Below are 15,274 nucleotides of genomic sequence, written 5' to 3'. Positions count from 1 at the left end.
CGGCGGGCAAGGCTGCGATGGCTGGGTCATGTAGCCCGCATGCCCAGCCACCGCATGCCGAAACAGCTTTTGTTCGGCCGGATCGAGGGGGCTAAACGGGCGCGGCACGGGCTAGAGAAGAGATGGAGTGATGTGGTACAGGAGGACGTGGAGCTGAGTGGAGTTGCCGATGACTGGTACCAGCAGTGTCAAAATCGGCCTCTGTGGAGGAGGCTCATGAAGGACGCTACTGGGCATTTGGAGGTAGTCGCCCTCCAACAACAATGGAGGGCAGAGGAGCGACGCTCACAACAACGAGGGGAGCGCCGGGTGGCTAGGGCACAGCAGGTTGGCACAATAGGGGGCACAGGTGGTGCATCAGCCAGTCATCTCAGTCATCTCAGTCAGTCAACCCGTGGCACCTGGGTCTGCCCCGTGACCTCCTGCCAGCGGGCGTTCGACACTTCACGTGGCCTCAAGGTGCACATGGCCTGGCACAAGCGTCGTGGTGACGTCACCGCCACTTAGTGGCGAATGGCGGTTGTTGTTATATATCTACTGTAATCACCCAGGAATGTATGTCCTTAACGTTCGTGACGTCACTCCACATCGACCAGCCCCCCTCATTAATATTCATGAGAAGGTGACGTCCTCCAAATGGACACACCCCCACCCCTCATTCATAATCATAAGCGGGTGACGTCACTCAAGATGCAGTACTCCCCCCCTCACTAATAATCATGAACAAGTGACGTCACTCCACATCGAACAGCCGCCCTCAATAATCATGAACAGGTTACGTCCTCCACATGGAACCCCCCCCCCCATCTCAGTAACATCTGGCAGTTCACCAGTTCAAGCGAGCCTGACTGCTGATGAGACACTGAGAGACGAAGCCTGTTTCAGGGTGCTGCTTGTGTTGAGTTAATGTTGATGATGAGATGCACTCTTAGAAGCGTGTGCGGCTGAGTAGCACCACTCGCATTGTGTGCGTGGAGAAGTGGCGATGTGGAGGCTGTACAGCTCGGATATCTTGTTCCTTGAGCTGCAGCAGCAGCAGCTGTAGTTATGCATTTGTCCACTAGAGGGCATCACGTGCCTTGTGGAGAACCTGCAGTGCCCCTACATCCTGTAGCCCTAACCCTATAGCCCTGACCCTATAGCCCTGACCCTATAGCCCTGACCCTATAGCCCTGACCCTATAGCCCTGACCCTATAGCCCTGACCCTATAGCCCTGACCCTAACCTAATGCTTTTGGTGTCCTTCCCCGGCACCTCCGATTAGCACGGTTGGCTATATACGGTGCGAAAGAAATTCAGCCTTCAATAGCTGCCCCCAGACATGAGTGATCATTTGTGGTCAAGTGGCTTCTGAAAAATAAGCTAATACCTCATTGGACTTTACCTGATAATATTTTTAAAAATTGCTTAGTTTATTCTTTGTTTAGTGATTTGTTTACTTTTCCTATACGTTGCACTCCGATCGTTTTTTTGTATTGTTTGTTGCTGTAACGTACAAAGCCGTCCCTACTGGACATCTCTGAAAAAAGCTTTATAGCTCATCGGATTCCTCCAGTATGATTACATATTCAGATTTTGATTCTTATATACATATCTGGGGCAGCTCGTGTTGGTAGTGAGCCCCGATGAAGGCCAGCAAGGCGCTCGAAGGGGACGGAATGGTCAGAACAGTGTCTGGTCCTCAGACTCACCAGAGACACTCACCAGGGACAGACTCACCACATATCGACACACTCACTCACCCACCCACTAATCCACTCACTCAATCTCCCACCCACCCACTCACCCTCACCCACCCATCCACCCACCTACTCACCCATCCACTCTGACTCACCCACCCACCCACTCTCACTCACCCACTCACTCACTCATACACACACTCACCAACTCACCCAATCACTCAATCATTCAAATACCACTTACCCACGTACTTATTCACCCACTCACTCAATTACCCACTCACCCACCCACTCAACTACTCACCCACCCACTCACCCACTCACTCGCCCACCCACTCACCCACCCACCCATTCAACCACCCACTCACCCAGCCACCCACTCACTCACTCACTCACCCGCTCACTCACTCACCCACCTACTAACTCACCCACCCGCTCTCCCACCCACCCACGCACCCACTTGCCCACCAGCTAACTCACCCACTCACTCAATCACCTCCCCACTCACCCACCACTCATTCACCCACATATTACCCACTCACACATCCAACCACTCCATTACCCTCTCACACACAGACTCACGAACTCACCCATTCACCCAATCACTCATTCAAAAATCCACTCACCCCTATACTCATTCACCCACTCGCTCAATTACCCACTGACCCACCCAAGCACCAAATCATGTATCCAGCTCCCCATTCATTTAATTAGCCACTCAACCACTGATTCATTCAAACTAACTCACTGACCCACCCACTCACTCATCCACCCACCTAATCATTCACCAACTCAACCATCCACTTACTCATTAACACATTCACACATCCACCAATTTACACACTAACCCACTCATTCAATTACCCATCCACCCATTCAACCACCAACCATCCACTCACCCAGGCACCAACTGATCCAATTACCCATCCACTCACCCACATATCCACACACCGATGCACTCATTCATCCACCACCTACCCACCCACTTACTCAATTTCCCACTCACCCAAGCAGTAATGTGATGGTTTATAATGTGCAGTCAATGGTAACCGCGCTGAGACCATTAATTCACCAGACTTGAGAACCTGCTTTAATCGTAGGTGAATGCCTGGATTCAACCCCATTTTAGTGCTCTGACCTCTGAGCCACTGGACTATCTCTACACAATCAACACCCCCCCCCCCCCCATGTTAAATACATAAGCAGCCTGTTTAGTAAGAAGCATTATTGAAATACTTTGCCAAGACAATTGGTATTGTGGAGCAGTCCTGCAATTGCTTTCTCATGCCTCTGCTGGCAAGAATAATTTACACAATAGAGACCTCTAGAAAGGCGTTTGAACGATATTTTTGTCTATTCTTCCATACTCGTCAGATGATTTTGAAGAGGAAGGAGTACCCACATTTTTACCCACCACACGCAACTTGCCACTCGATTTTGGTGTACCCAGTCGTACTGTTTGGCGGACAGAGGCAGGGGAACTTCAGATACTCGACCATTTGTTTCAACTGCTGTGCCAGAAGGTGGAACCAGCAATCTCTCTATTGCCAGTGAAGTTTACGAGCCATTGCATCACAGCAGCCCCCTCCAGTATGCAATGCTAAACGAGGGTCTCTCTCTCTGCGTGCACATCAGGGTAATATTTAATGAGGTGGTATGGACGTCTCGCTGCTTCGTGATGGATGTGATGGCAGTGGGAAAGTGGAGCAATGGAACAGCGGGGCATTAGGGCAGAGTGGCATCAAAGCAGTGGGGCAGCGGAGCAGAGGGGCAGTGAGGCAATGGGGCAGTGGGCAGAGGGGCAGCAGGACAGCGGAAGCAGCTTGGCAGAGGGGCAGTGGGGCAGTGAAGGGGTGGATGTGTCAGACGAATCGCCTGATGATCTTTTCCCACCACTGCTTGTACACGTTCTGAAGAAGGGCCATTGCCTGAAACTTCTCTCATGACATAGTTGTCATTGTACCGCCGCACATACAGCCGGGACACTGCACACGAGCCAAGGCACATTGAACCAACCCAGGCAGCGCTCACAAGCAATGCAAAGTTACATTGTTTCCTCATAGGTTTATGTCATAAAGTTTATAATAAAAACAACAATGATAAATTTCGATTTAAAGCTTTCGTGACTGCAATGATTCATCTTCTTTGGTTCTTTCAGTAAAGTCACGTAGAATGAGAATAAAATAATAAATTGATAAAATAAAATAACACAATAATATTCTCACGACGTTTCGGCCACAACACAAGCGGCCTTCATCAGGTGAAGGGACGATACTGTCTGGAGGAAAGCGCTGGAGCCAACACAGCCAAGCTCAGACCGCGACCTTTAAGCTGTGTGAGAAGAAACAGAGTGCCTTGACAAACGAATTAGCATAGAAGTGAGCATTGAAATAGCTGAGTGATTAGCTTGTGACTGGTCACAGAAATGGCTATGTTAAAGTCAAAGCCTACACATCCACAGAGGCACCTAGGACAAATCAAACAGGAGAATTTAGCATTGAAATAGCTGAGTGATTAGCTTGTGACTGGTCACAGAAATGGCTATGTTAAAGTCAAAGCTTGCAAGCAGAAATATCCCTGTGAAACTCGCACAGACAGACACACACACAGATGCGCACACAAACAGGCACACAGGCGCACACAGACACTACTGCTACTAACTACTACTCAGTACTACCACTGCTGCTCCTACCACTAAGCGTAAAACATTCCCATCGTGATTGTGACTCCGACTGGCCGTGGCGGCGCTGCTGCTGCTGCTTCTTAGATACCCCAGGAGCAGCTCCAATGCCGCTTCGAGGTGCGAGAGAAGATTGGCGAGGGAGGGCAGGGAGTGGTGCTGCGGTGCGTGGACCACAAGACGGGATTCCTGGTGGCTGTCAAGATGCTGGCACTGCCCATCAAGTAGGTTGGGGCAGGGGTGATGGGGTTGGTGGTGGTGGTGGTGTGGGTGGGTGCTGGTGGTCTTGACACAGCGGCCATGGTCATAATTATAAATGAATACAATAATAGATAATAAATGGAAGTAAATACAATATGGTTACAAAATGATGAGTATAATAGTAAACAACAATGATAATAACCTCTGCAAAACTATCTCTAACTATAAACTGAAACTATCTCACTAAAAAATTAACCGTCGTAAAACTACTATGAACTAGAGACCCACAGAGACCCACAGAGACCCACAGACTTGCTGTGTGCACACAGCCCTACCAAAATGGAGATGCAGAGGATGGAGTTGAAGGTGATCACGGAGCTGCAGGGGGAGGGCAGTGCTGAGCTGCACAGCGTCATCCGCATCCTGCACTCGTTCTACTTCCGCGGACACAACTGTCTCGTGCTGGAGCTTAGAGTCGCGGCATCCAGACAGTATCGTCCCTTCACCTGATGACGGCCGCTTGTGTTGTGGCCGAAACGTCGTGAGAATATTATTGTGTTATTTTATTTTATCAATTTATTATTTTATTCTCATTCTACGTGACTTTACCCAAAGAAGATGAATCATTGCAGTCACGAAAGCTTTAAATCGAAATTTAACCGCCTCTACGGGGAGGGATTCCACACATCCTTAAGATCATTCAACAGACTTCGGGATAAGAAGGCTCAACTAATCGAGTCTCTCACCTTTCTGAAGAGATGCCGCGACTCTAAGCTCCAGCACGAGACAGTTGTGTCCGCGGAAGTAGAACGAGTGCAGGATGCGGATGACGCTGTGCAGCTCAGCACTGCCCTCCCCCTGCAGCTCCGTGATCACCTTCAACTCCATCCTCTGCATCTCCATTTTGGTAGGGCTGTGTGCACACAGCAAGTCTGTGGGTCTCTGTGGGTCTCTGTGGGTCTCTAGTTCATAGTAGTTTTACGACGGTTAATTTTTTAGTGAGATAGTTTCAGTTTATAGTTAGAGATAGTTTTGCAGAGGTTATTATCATTGTTGTTTACTATTATACTCATCATTTTGTAACCATATTGTATTTACTTCCATTTATTATCTATTATTGTATTCATTTATAATTATGACCATGGCCGCTGTGTCAAGACCACCAGCACCCACCCACACCACCACCACCACCAACCCCATCACCCCTGCCCCAACCTACTTGATGGGCAGTGCCAGCATCTTGACAGCCACCAGGAATCCCGTCTTGTGGTCCACGCACCGCAGCACCACTCCCTGCCCTCCCTCGCCAATCTTCTCTCGCACCTCGAAGCGGCATTGGAGCTGCTCCTGGGGTATCTAAGAAGCAGCAGCAGCAGCGCCGCCACGGCCAGTCGGAGTCACAATCACGATGGGAATGTTTTACGCTTAGTGGTAGGAGCAGCAGTGGTAGTACTGAGTAGTAGTTAGTAGCAGTAGTGTCTGTGTGCGCCTGTGTGCCTGTTTGTGTGCGCATCTGTGTGTGTGTCTGTCTGTGCGAGTTTCACAGGGATATTTCTGCTTGCAAGCTTTGACTTTAACATAGCCATTTCTGTGACCAGTCACAAGCTAATCACTCAGCTATTTCAATGCTAAATTCTCCTGTTTGATTTGTCCTAGGTGCCTCTGTGGATGTGTAGGCTTTGACTTTAACATAGCCATTTCTGTGACCAGTCACAAGCTAATCACTCAGCTATTTCAATGCTCACTTCTATGCTTTATTCGTTTGTCAAGGCACTCTTTCTTCTCACACAGCTTAAAGGTCGCGGTCTGAGCATGGCTGTGTTGGCTCCAGCGCTTTCCTCCAGACAGTATCGTCCCTTCACCTGATGAAGGCCGCTTGTGTTGTGGCCGAAACGTCGTGAGAATATTATTGTGTTATTTTATTTTATCAATTTATTATTTTATTCTCATTCTACGTGACTTTACCGAAAGAACCAAAGAAGAACAATGATAAATATTACATAATGCATTGGATTGATCCTAACTCTTAACAGAGTTAGTCTGTTGGCAGCAGTCAGTGTCCAGTGCAGTCCTGGCATCTGCTGCTCAGTTTCCTTCCCCGGCTGCGGTCCCAGTGGCACCTCCATCACCCCAACTGTGCGGTCGACCGGCCGCAACCAAACAGCATCATGCTGCGGAAGAGCGCACGGATCGCGTTCGCCACACGAGCCAGGCCCTTTCGTTCCTGCACTACCACCGCCTCCTGCCACTCTGTCTCCTCCTCTGTCTCCTCCTCTGTCTCCTTCCCCGTCGCCTCCTCTGTCTCCTCCGTCTTCTCTTTCACGGTCTTTTCGACCTCCTGCATCACCATCTCTTCCACCACCACCACCACCACCACCACCTTCTCCTTTTCCTCCTCCACAGCCATCTTCTCCTCCATCTCCTTGTCGTCCTCCACCGCTATCTCCTCATTTGTCTTCTCAAACTCCCTCTCCACCTTCTCCATTTTCTCTTTCACCTCCTCCTTCATTTCCTCTTTCATCTTCTTCTCCACAACCTCTCTCTCCTCTTCAACGGCCTGCGAGGATTGCTGCGCTGGCTCCGCTCTGTGAAGAGACGCGCATGACACCGTTCAACCTTCCTGCTATGGCAGACATCGCAGTCGTCTCTTATAATCTGTAGGTGGACTGTGTGGCGTTTTAATTCGAATTTAATAACCACACAAAACATCACAATCAGTGAGTACGCTTGGCATTGCAGCTGTCATTCTCTCAATGCAAGGCTAGCACGAAGAAAGGTGCTGCTGAATCTAACACAGACTGCTGTAGTTTCACAGAAGCGGCTGGCATTGCTGTGTAAATCCAATCGAATTACTTGCAGTGACATTTGTATATGTGTATTATAATTGATCCCTGGCACACAATGGCATACTCATTTCCAATGACATCAGGGGAGATTATTAACGTCTGCTATGAAGGAGAGGGTGTGCGTGTCTTTGTGGTTTACGCAGCAGCACTAATACCCAGGGCAGGACGCCAGAGCTGAACTGTAAGCAGTGAGTGATGAACCCGCTATCGCTGGCCCGCTTCACCCATGCACGATTGTGGAAAAATATCTATGGTGATTCGTGGTCGACTAAGTTCCCCCCTTTGACTTTGATGGCATCTCAGAGCACTTTACACGTGATGAGCCACTCACATCTTGCATTTCTCGTCTCAATGCATTTGAAAGGGGGCACCCCCCTCCTCCCAATGGCAGCTATCCTTGTGCAGTAAAAATACACTTGGTAGTTGGCCAGGAAACGGGCATTAGTCTGGCAACAATATAGTGGATGTAGGGTTACATGGTGAATGTATGACCGCATTGTTACGTGCTCTCACCCAGAAACCAATTATGGAGAACATTTCTATCGCCGAATGTACATGTGGGGTTTGCATTGTCTGTGTGTTTGTGCGGGTGGCAGAGCTGGAACATCTTTGCCTCATACCTAGAGGGATCTGGGTTCGATTCCCAACTTGGGCCACTTTCTCCGTGTGGAGTTTGTTCTCTCCCCCTGTTCTGGGTGGGCTCTGCAGCTTTCTCCCCATAACTGAACCCACATAAGCAATGCAAATCACTCAATTGGGATCGCAAACAACAGTCATTTTGTTCCCGATTACTAACAAAACTTGGCAGGACCCTGCTGAAAAAAGGTCTTGAGACTCAGTGATGCTTATCCTGCGTAAACAATAATAATAAATACACACAGGACACACGCAGAGTTGCTTACCCTGGCTCAGCACCTCCTTCTCTAAAGACATCTTCTCCAATGTGCAGTGTGATTGGGCCCTGCACAGGAGTGGTAGTGGTGGTTGTAGCGGTAGCGGAGGAGGTGGCGGCGGTGCTGGCGGTGGTGCTGGTGGTGGTGCTGGCGGTGGTGCTGGTGGTGGTGCTGGTGGTGGTGCTGGTGGTGGTACTGGCGGTGGTGCTGGTGGCCGTGGTCCAGAGGCAGTGGTGCTTCAATTTGGTGATGCGCTTCTCCTCCTCGAGAGGCTTCACTTCCATGAAATGCTTTAACTGATCGAGGCGCTTCTCCATGAGGTGGTTCACATCTTTGAGGCGCTTTTCCACTAAGCGCTTCACTTCCTCGAGCCGCTGCTCTGCAAGCCGCTTCTCCTCTGCAAGCCGCTTCTCCTCTGCAAGCCGCTTCTCCTCTGCAAGGTGCTTCTCTTCCTTGAGACGCTTAACCTCGCCGAGGTTATTCACCTCCCGAATGCTCCTCTGGTTCTTGGGGCGCCTACACTTGAGCTGCTTCTATTCGTACATATGCGCAACGATAAGCACAGGAACATTCAGACATGCACACACATGCACAAAATCATACCCACACGCACGCAAACATGCATTTCCACCCATACACAAATGCATACTCACACACCTATGCATGGACGCAAACATGCATATTGACTCATGAAAATATGCTGAGCACACACGTACATATACACAATCACCCGATATTAAAACAAATCTTTACCAATCAGTACGTTTGAACACAGAATTAATGTAGCCCTAACCCCTAATTCACCTACACCCTACAAACTAATGATACATGTTACACCCTCATATATTCCCACAGAAACCTATCGACCCCACAGACCTCATGAACCCCATTGAGGCCTTGATCAACTGCGATAATTTAATGGCGATTGTTAACAACATTCATCACGGGCAATAGGTGCCACAGAATGTTCCATTGTAAGGATCTAGCTGCCCATAATCTAGAAAAATCTAAAAGCAGCGCTCATAGTGGGCAACTGGAATAGCACCTTCCAATGAGCTCACAGACTGAGGTCGCGTCACTGCCTGAAAAAAGGCCAATTTATGTGCATGCACAAGTGGAATATGGCATGACATGGTGGCAAGATGGGGTGATGTCGGGAGATGATGTGGTGGTATTTAGATGTGATGTGTTGGAATGTTATGGAGAGATCGTGTCATGTGATGGTGTAGACACATGGTGAGGTTCTATGATGGGTTATTGACTGGATGGTGGGGTGGTATGATGGGAAAGGTGGTGTGGAGAAATGGTTTGATGTGATGTAGTTTGATCGTGTGGTGGCATGGTTTGCTATCGTGTAGAGACGGTGTCTTTGACCCTCACCGACCACATACACACCTTTTGGCCGCCATTGTTGTCACCTTGGTTCGGGAAAGGGTCAACTCTGTCCATAATGTCCCCCCACGTGGTCGTTTGGAGCTGCGACTTCTGGGCTACGGAGGACAGACATTTCATTCAAAGGATGAGTAATGGATTAGAGAACGAAGCACATGGAGATTTCACAGAACTCATTCTGAGATCCCTCTAGTTACCTCTTATCACACTACAGGCCCTGCTATTGAGAAATATTCATCACATGCCATTAACACTTTACATGTCATATTTTTGTGAGCATGTTGAGATCATTCATTCCATAAACTTTAGACCCTAGTTTAATTATAGGTTGCTGAAACACAGAGCTTAACCAACGTTCTCTGCCATGCTGGATCAGTGTCTAATCCCTTACCCACCAAGCCAGTTCTACTGAATGTCATTATTAGGGAGTTCTCCTCTGCATTTCGTAGTAATTTGTGAAAAGTAAGTTTATAGCTCATCAGAATCCTCCAGAATATATAAATATTCTGATTGTAACAAACTCTTTTATGTAGGTATATGTAACTTACTCTCATAGTGCTCCAAGATATCAGCCCACTTAAGTTGTTTGTCCATGTTGTAGGTGTTGTGTCTGCTTGATGGTGGTGGCCTGGAGGGGTTAGAACAAGAATCAAATTTATGAACTCAACGAATCACTCATCCTCTCAATTATTACCATTTCCCACTCACAGTACCAGTTCACTCACTCTTGTGCATGTTGATTTACAAGCCCCTTCATTTACTTGCTTACTGCCAACTCACTCATTTGTGCACCCGCTCACTCACTCATTCACTCACCCACTCACACATGTTCATTCCAATCCACTATTCCATTGAGCATAATCGTCAGACTTAACCATGTTCATGGAGAATCCATTTGTTTTAATCCACTGGTTGATAAACGCCTCCCAATGCCTCATGGATGATGAGGGTTATGTAACCATACTTAAAAACGCTGGTCAGTGTGGGTTGGTGAAGGTCGGGGAGACTGCAAAAGAAAATATATTTCTGCACTGCCCTCCAATGCTCACAATGGCTATTACACCATTTATAGCACGTGGTGGCCACCCAATGCTAGGACATCCAATCACTCCCCAAGCTAGACCCTGCTTAGCTTCTGAGACCTGATGAAATCAGGAACATAACAGGTAATCTATTCAGAGGTCAACCAATCGAATTACCTGAGCAATATCCCTCGCCCAAACATCAAAATACTATTACTCAAGCATAACCCGAACACCTGATAGGCAACCCTAACCCCTCATACCGAACACTAACCCTTAATACACAAACCCTAACACACAACCGTAACTCTAACTCCTAAACCGTAACTGTATCACACCTACCCCTTTGGCAAACTCCAACCTCTAATTATAACTGTGAACTCTAACCCTTCACTCTATCCCCAAACACTAAAACTCAGCCTGTAGCCCATAACCACAACTTTTCACCCCTAATTATTAACAACGATCCCTGATCATTTTTAAAACGCCCGTGTCGGGCTCACTTTTCAGATGTGATGAAGACCAGGCTCACAACTGACGAGATTAACTTTACTTTGATCACCGGTTGTGCATCTTTTAAAAACTAGAATGCGAAATAATCGCGTCCAGTTGCACATTATTTAATTGTAAATGCATTTACATAATTTTGCTTTACAAACAATGTTTCCATCAATTAAATAATTGTTGAATAACAAGACAAAATGCAGGAGTATCTGCATTATTATGAAAAAACTATTGTAACATTTACAATATTATAGAAATAAGAGAGAAAATAATAAATTGTGTCAAGCAGACGATCATACACTGCAACACGTAAATTAACAATTGGGAATTGTTTAATGATTAATGTTCACCTCTTTTGCATGCCGTTTCTATTTGAAACTAATTCTCACAACAATGTAAGAAATATCTACATCAATATTAATTCTACCGTCAAGAATACAAAAATCACAATATCCACGACATTGTAGTTTGATTTCATAATAACATTTGCTAAAATTATATATTTAAACGTATTTGTTACAACACGTTACCATAAGCTGAGCTAAACCCCCAAACCCCTCATGCTCATGTAGTGAGTGAGACCCCCACACCCTTGAAAGCCTCAATAAAAAACACATTAACACGCAAACAATCCTTAAACCACCGCTTTCAGGCTCACCGGTTAAATGATGTGCAGGCTGACAACTGCTGAGATTAATTTCAGTTTAATCACCAATAGTGGAGGCTTTAATAACCACGAGGCTAAATAATCTCACGCTTATTTTAGCTGAGACAAGAAACACAGCGACCAATAAACACAGCTCTTCCAATATGAATGACACGTGGTGCATGACGTCATAAATATCATGATGTCAAAGGTACCACCCACATGACTGTGACATCACAGACTGGAGACAACTACGTCATCAGCCAGGATCTGACCTGAACAGCAGACCCCTTCCTAATGTTAAATGTAATGTAACTCAGATTATTTCGGGCACAATTGTCCCAGTAATAAGAAAATGATGATTGTGTACATTTTATTCGTAATCTAGATGACTTAAACAGGCTCGTTGTCAACGTTTTGAATGGTTACACGGTTACGGTCTAAACAATGTTAGAAACAGCAATATATGAAGTGATATTCCAAGTTACGAATCTAATTGTCTTAATTTGATGGCAGAAAATCCAATTACCACAATATTATGAATATTTGAGTCTAGTTTGAGGTGACAATGTAAAATTATATTTTTAAAATGGCATCTTATGAAAAAAACTATTGTAACATTTACAATATTATAGAAATAAAAGAGAAAATCATAAATTGTGTCAAGCAGATGATCATACACTGCAATACAAATTAACAATTGGGCATTGTTTAATGATTAATGTTCACCTTTTGCATGCCGTTTCTATTTGAAACTATTTTTTACATCAATAAACATTCACATAAAACAATGTCAGAAATATCCACATCAATATTAATTCTACCGTCAAGAATCCAAGAATCACAATATCCACGACATTGCAGTTTGATTTTCTGATAACATATGCTAAAATTGTATATTCAAAAGTATTTGTTACAACACGTTACCTTAAGCTAAGCTAAACCCCCAAACCCCTCATGCTCATGTAGTGAGTGAGACCCCCACACCCTTGAAAGCTTCAATAATAAACCCGATTAACACGCAAACAATCCTTAAACCAACCCTTTCAGTTTTATTTTCTAATAACATTTGCTAAAATTATATATTTAAACGTATTTGTTACAACACGTTACCATAAGCTGAGCTAAACCCCCAAACCCTTCATGCTCATGTAGTGAGTGAGACCCCCACACCCTTGAAAGCCTCAATAAAACCCCCATTAACACGCAAACAATCCTTAAACCACCCCTTTCAGGCTGACCGGTTAAATGATGTGCAGGCTGACAACTGCTGAGATTAATTTCAGTTTAATCAACAATAGTGGAGGCTTTAATAACCACGAGGCTAAATAATCTCACGCTTATTTTAGCTGAGACAAGAAACACAGCGACCAATAAACACAGCTCTTCCAATATGAATGACACGTGGTGCATGACGTCATAGATATCATGATGTCAAAGGTACCACCCACATGACTGTGACATCACAGACTGGAGACAACTACGTCATCAGCCAGGATCTGACCTGAACAGCAGACCCCTTCCTAATGTTAAATGTAATGTAACTCAGATTATTTCGGGCACAATTGTCCCAGTAATAAGAAAATGATGATTGTGTACATTTTATTCGTAATCTAGATGACTTAAACAGGCTCGTTATCAACGTTTTGAATGGTTACACGGTTACGGTCTAAACAATGTTAGAAACAGCAATATATGAAGTGATATTCCAAGTTACGAATCTAATTGTTTTAATTTGATGGCAGAAAATCCAAGTACCACAATATTATGAATATTTGAGTCTAGTTTGAGGTGACAATGTAAAATTATATTTTTAAAATGGCATCTTATGAAAAAAACTATTGTAACATTTACAATATTATAGAAATAAAAGAGAAAATCATAAATTGTGTCAAGCAGATGATCATACACTGCAATACAAGTTAACAATTGGGCATTGTTTAATGATTAATGTTCACCTTTTGCATGCCGTTTCTATTTGAAACTATTTTTTACATCAATAAACATTCACATAAAACAATGTCAGAAATATCCACATCAATATTAATTCTACCGTCAAGAATCCAAGAATCACAATATCCACGACATTGCAGTTTGATTTTCTGATAACATATGCTAAAATTGTATATTCAAAAGTATTTGTTACAACACGTTACCTTAAGCTACGCTAAACCCCCAAACCCCTCATGCTCATGTAGTGAGTGAGACCCCCACACCCTTGAAAGCTTCAATAATAAACCCGATTAACACGCAAACAATCCTTAAACCAACCCTTTCAGTTTTATTTTCTAATAACATTTGCTAAAATTATATATTTAAACGTATTTGTTACAACACGTTACCATAAGCTGAGCTAAACCCCCAAACCCCTCATGCTCATGTAGTGAGTGAGACCCCCACACCCTTGAAAGCCTCAATAAAACCCCCATTAACACGCAAACAATCCTTAAACCACCCCTTTCAGGCTCACCGGTTAAATGATGTGCAGGCTGACAACTGCTGAGATTAATTTCAGTTTAATCAACAATAGTGGAGGCTTTAATAACCACGAGGCTAAATAATCTCACGCTTATTTTAGCTGAGACAAGAAACACAGCGACCAATAAACACAGCTCTTCCAATATGAATGACACGTGGTGCATGATGTCATAGATATCATGATGTCAAAGGTACCACCCACATGACTGTGACATCACAGACTGGAGACAACTACGTCATCAGCCAGGATCTGACCTGAACAGCAGACCCCTTCCTAATGTTAAATGTAATGCAACTCAGATTATTTCGGGCACAATTGTCCCAGTAATAAGAAAATGATGATTGTGTACATTTTATTCGTAATCTAGATGACTTAAACAGGCTCGTTATCAACGTTTTGAATGGTTACACGGTTACGGTCTAAACAATGTTAGAAACAGCAATATATGAAGTGATATTCCAAGTTACAAATCTTATTGTCTTAATTTGATGGCAGACAATCCAATTACCACAATATTATGAATATTTGAGTCTAGTTTGAGGTGACAATGTAAAATTATATTTTTTAAATGGCATCTTATGAAAAAAACGATTGTAACATTTACAATATTATAGAAATAAAAGAGAAAATCATAAATTGTGTCAAGCAGATGATCATACACTGCAATACAAATTAACAATTGGGAATTGTTTAATGATTAATGTTCACCTCTTGCATGCCGTTTCTATTTGAAACTAATTTTTACATCAATAATCAGTCACATAAAACGACAATGTCAGAAATATCCACATCAATATTAATTCTACCGTCAACAATCCTAGAATCACAATATCCACGACATTACAGTTTGATTTTCTGATAACATATGCTAAAATTGTATATTCAAAAGTATTTGTTACAACACGTTACCTTAAGCTAAGCTAAACCCCTCA

The 15,274-nt window shown here is 44.6% G+C and overlaps 1 protein-coding gene across 1 annotated transcript in view; it reads right to left on the bottom strand.

Moving 5' to 3' along the window:
* The window catches only part of LOC142924056 (fructosamine-3-kinase-like), a 69,016-nt gene that overhangs the window by 53,501 nt on the left and 241 nt on the right, over positions 1-15,274 (bottom strand). The window lies entirely within an intron of this gene.

This window comes from Petromyzon marinus, chromosome 8 (assembly GCF_048934315.1).
Source record: "Petromyzon marinus isolate PM22_M1 ecotype Great Lakes invasive population chromosome 8, UKy_Petmar_22M1.pri1.0, whole genome shotgun sequence".
Taxonomy (NCBI): domain Eukaryota; kingdom Metazoa; phylum Chordata; class Hyperoartia; order Petromyzontiformes; family Petromyzontidae; genus Petromyzon; species Petromyzon marinus.
This window is presented reverse-complemented; position numbering and strand designations above follow the sequence as displayed.